Raw genomic sequence first — 4,762 nt, 5'->3', positions numbered from 1 at the left:
AAAAAAAAAAAAAAAGGCTGATCACTGAAGCATGTCTTCTGTCACCCTATTAATAATTTAGCATAGTCTGGGCGAATTGGCTCACACTTGTAATCCCTGCACTTTGGGAGGCTGAGCCCGGTGGATCACCTGAGGTCAGGAGTTTGAGACCAGCCTGACCAACATGGTGAAACCCCATCTCTACTAAAAATACAAAAATTAGCTGGGCGTGGTGGCACATGCCTATAATCCCAGCTACTTGGGTGGCTGAGACAGGAGAATTGCTTGAACCTGGGAGGTGGAGGTTGCAGTGAGCTGATAGCGTGCCATTGCACTCCAGCCTGAGCAACAGAGCGAGACTTCATCTCAAAATAATAATAATAATTTAGCCTATTTTGGTGAATTCTGGAAACTGTCAACTAAAAGTAAGATCAGTTTCTGCCTCTCCTTACACTGTAATTTTAGACTCATAAAGATCTATTAACGTAAAGGGTAAATGTTTAACTGTCTATCCAGGAAAGAAATTTTCCCAAAAAAATTCCAGCAGAGGGCAGCAAATTTAAATATGGATCCCAATGCTTAAAATTTATTTAAAGAGAATTACTTTTTTTTTTTTTTTTTTTCCTGAGACAGAGTCTCTGTCACTTAGGCTGGAGTGCAGTGGCACGATCTCTGCTCACTGCAACCTCCACCTCCCAGGTTCAAGCAATTCTGCCTCAGCCTCCCAAGTAGCTGGGATTACAGGTTTGCACCACCATGCTTGACTAATTTTTGCATTTTTTTTTTTGGTAGAAATGGGATTTCACCATATTGGCCAGGCTGGTCTCAAACTCCTGATCTCAAGTGATCCGCCCAGGTCAGCCTCCCAAAGTGCTGGAATTACAGACTTGAGCCACTGCGCCAGGCCTGTTCGTTTTCTTCCTTATCCCACTCTAGAATACACTCTCCATGAGGCAGGGCCATCAGTTTTGCTCACACATATTCCCTAAGCACCTCGGATACTGTGCTAAATATATCTGGGGAATGAATGAAAAAGTTGAAAAGCTCTACTAAGACTAAAATCTCTACACATATGTTCCACAAGGGCCATTTTGTGTGTGTGAGTTGAAGTATATATCTTGAACTCCTCACCTCAAGCGACCTGCCTGCCTCAGCTTCCCAAAGTGCTGCACTTACAGGCGTGAGCCACCGTGCCCAGCCAGAAAATTCACTTTTGTTCTCTCAATATTTCCATAAACTGTGTCTCCCAGAGATGGTCAAGGAATTCATGAGCTAAGATGACGTGACAGAGTTGCCGAGAAACAAAAACAACAGAAATAAAGGGCGCTTCTGAGAAACCTTGGCAGAGATGGTCAGAGAGGCACATTTAGTATGAAGCAGTACAAGTTAGTGTTGAAGGGTTTAATTCCTAGGAGCCCTACTTGCCTCATCTGCAAACTGGGGATAATAATTCATAGGGCTTGTCATATGAATGAAATGTGATCATGTGATATGAAAAGCCAACTACTCGGCCGGGCGCGGTGGCTCACGCCTGTAATCCCAGCACTTTGGGAGGCCGAGGCGGGCAGATCACGAGGTCAAGAGATCGAGACCATCTGGCTAACACTGTGAAACCCCGTCTCTACTAAAAATACAAAACATTAGCCGGGTGTGGTGCCACGCGCCTGTAGTCTCAGCTACTCCGGAGGCTGAGGCAGGAGAATCGCTTGAACCCGGGAGGCAGAGGTTACAACGAGCTGAGATCCCGCCACTGCACTCCAGCCTGGGTGACAGAACGAGACTCCGTCGCCCCGCCCCCCCCCCCCCAAAAAAAAGCCAACTACTCTGAATAGTTAGCAATCAAAAAATGGAAGCTATTCATTATCCTAATGAACTGAAAAAACCGCTTTTGCAGCTATAGGGAGGAGACTGTTATGAGCCAAAGATTCATTTAAAGAGGAGGTAAGGAAAAGCAGCCAAAAATGTGGGAATAGGGTTTAAGGTGCGTTCGTGGTGATTCAGACCTAGAGTGGGGAGCAAGCCCTCCCTCTGGACAGCCCTCAGCGGCGAGGGGAGCGGGCGCCCAAGGGCCCAGCTGGGGTGCCCGGCAGCCAGGACTCCCAGGCGGAACCCGCAGCCTGGCCCCGGCGTCGGCGCCTCCCCGGCTGCGTAGGGAGCGCAGCCGCGGGGACCGGAGGCGAGGCCAGGGCGGTGCAGGAAGGGCTTCCCTCCTGGGCGCGGTCGCCCTCTTACCTGGCGTTTCCCCTCGCTGGGGTTTTGCCCACCTGACGCCCCCGCACCCACTGGGGACGGGGCAGACGCTGGCCTGCTCCCTCCTCCCAGTGGATGCTTCAGTCCCTGTCCCGGCCCATTCTCCAGCCCCAGGACCCTTCCTCTGTTTCCTCCCCTTCCTGCTTCTGGCTCCTTCCGACGAATTTGGTTTGAACGTTTGAATCAGCCAATCAGCGCCGCGCGCCCCAACTCCGCGGGTGCGGCCTGGCGCAGACCAGGGCTCGAAGGTGGGGCGGTGGCGGCCCGGGGCGGGGCCGGGGTCCGCCCTCACGACACGTGGCCGGGAGCCGGGTATATAAGGCCCCTCGGGGCCACCCACCCTTTCACTACTTCTCCCCCGGACTCCTTGGTAGTCTGTTAGTGGGAGATACTTGTTGCCCTTCGCCTCCTTTCAGCGCCGCAGACCCCTTCAAGTTGTAGTCATGGTGAGTGGGGTCCCTCGGGGCTGGGGAAGAGTGCGCGTCCCAGGGGACGGCGGGCCCAGGAACTACCGCCTGCACCTCGGGCCACGCCCAGGACAGTTCCAGACGGCCCCGGTCCCCTCCGGTTAACCTGGCTTGTGGTGGCCGGACTGGAAGGTCGAGTTCACTGGGCAGACACCAGTTCGGTCCCGAAGACCTGGCCCGGGTGCCGCCCTCAGTGGAAATGGAAAGCCCACTTGATCCTAGTGAGGGCTTTCCCCGCAGGGCCCGCGACTGTACTAGGGAGGAAGGTCAAGGAGCCTAGTCATTGGCCTCCAAGAACTTAAACTAAAAATCCCTCCCCACGTTCAAGCGACTTTTCTTTCCCACTGCCTTACGCACCGGGCCCCGGAGGCCCTCGTGCGCTCCCGCACCGACGGTGCAGCACTTCCTGGCGCCCACTCTCCAGCACCCAGTGACTCGCTGCTGAGTCACCTGTGGCCCGGCCCTGGGAAGAGCTTCCAACTGCGCCAGTCCACCTGAGGATGGAGGCGGGCCCCTCCCTGGAAGGGAATAATTAACTTTCACGTTGCCTAAACCTGCATTTCTGGTGTTAATCTAGTGGTAGGTTTACAGCTGAAGCTTTCTACTTAAGCCGGGTTTAAAAACACGTCCACAAAAGGATATTTTCTTATAAAATCAGAGTTGGCCCGGTGCGGTGGCTCACGCCTGTAATCCCAGCACTTGTTCGAGACCAGCCTGGCCAACGTGGTGAAACCCCGTCTCTACTTAAAAAAAAAAAAAAACAAAAAACAAAAAACTAGGCGTGGTGGCGCGCGCCTATAAGCTACTCGGGAGGCTGAGGCAGGAAAATCGCTTGAACCCAGGAGGCGTAGGTTGCCCTGAGCCGAGATCGCGCCACTGCACTCTGGCCTGGGCGACAGAGCGAAACTCCGTCTCAAAAAAAAACGGAAACCCCAGAGTAAACTAGTACCACGTGTTCTTAGTTCGGTTTTCAAGAAACGTGAAATTATACATAACTTGAGTGTTCTCTATAAAGCTTCCAGAAGTATTGAAAACAACTATCTTAGGCCGGGCGCGATGGCGTATGTTTGTAATCCCAGCACTTTGGGAGTCCGAGGCGGGAGGACCGCTTGAGCTCAGGAGGTCGAGACCAGCCTGGGAAACACGGTGAAACTCCGTCTATACGAAAATTAGCTGGGCATCTTGATGCGCGCCTGTAGCTTCTCGGGAGGCAGGGGTGGGAGGATCTTTTGAGCCTGGGAGGTGGAAGCTGCAGTGAGCCTAGATCCCACCACTGCACTCCAACCAGACCTTATCTCAAAAATACATATATGAATTTAAATATAAAACTCATATGTAAATACATGTATATGTCGCACTGTACAACTTGTTTCTTTTCAAGCAATACCAAAAATACTGGTAAAAGTGTGATTCACAAAGTAGTGAGACCCTTTAAAAAGCAGGAGAGCGGCCGGGCGCGGTGGCTCACGCCTGTAATCCCAGCACTTTGGGAGTCCGAGGCGGGTGGATCATCTGAGGTCAGGAGTTCAAGACCAGCCTGGCCAACATGGTGAAACCCCCGTCTCAACTAAAAATACATAAAAATTAACTGGGCCTGGTGGCGAGCGCCTGTAATTCCAGCTGCTTCAGGAGGCTGAGGCAGGAGAATCACTTGAACCTGGGAGGCAGAGGTTGCAGTGAGCTGAGATGGTGCCATTGCACTCCAGTCTGGGTGACAAGAGTGAAACTCTGTTTTTAAAATTAAAAATTAAAAAAGAAAAAAAAGCAGGAGAGCGGCAGCAGACTGATTTGGGCGAACACTGGTTAAATTTTCTTGTTTTTTTAACGAGAGGAAAGAGCTGCTTATCCAGTGAACACTAGACCAATTGACTCCACCGGTGCCTCACTTTCTCCCACGTGGCCAGGGGAGAGTGGAGGGTAAGGCAGTGGCCGAGGACACTTCAAGAAGCTTCAAGAAGACAGTTTAGGCTGAGCAATGAAAGAATATTGTGGGTGCCAAAATAGAAGAAGCATTTATTTTATTTTATTTATTTATTTTTTTGAGACGGAGTCTCGCTCTGTCGCCC

The 4,762-nt window shown here is 51.6% G+C and overlaps 1 pseudogene across 1 annotated transcript in view; it reads left to right on the top strand.

Annotated features, from left to right (window-relative positions):
- Positions 1-2,494: 2,494 nt before the first annotated feature.
- Positions 2,495-4,762, top strand: part of LOC108543945 (tubulin alpha-1C chain-like) — an 8,315-nt pseudogene continuing 6,047 nt past the window's right edge. Inside the window, exon 1 of the transcript XR_001889709.1 lies at positions 2,495-2,675. The product of XR_001889709.1 is annotated as a tubulin alpha-1C chain-like (transcript). The remainder of the gene's footprint in view (positions 2,676-4,762) is intronic.

This window comes from Rhinopithecus bieti, unplaced genomic scaffold, assembly GCF_001698545.2.
Source record: "Rhinopithecus bieti isolate Rb0 unplaced genomic scaffold, ASM169854v2 scaffold_24390, whole genome shotgun sequence".
In the NCBI taxonomy this organism is placed as follows: domain Eukaryota; kingdom Metazoa; phylum Chordata; class Mammalia; order Primates; family Cercopithecidae; genus Rhinopithecus; species Rhinopithecus bieti.
Note: the sequence above shows the minus strand (reverse complement) of the source record. Positions and strands in the feature narration are given on the sequence as shown.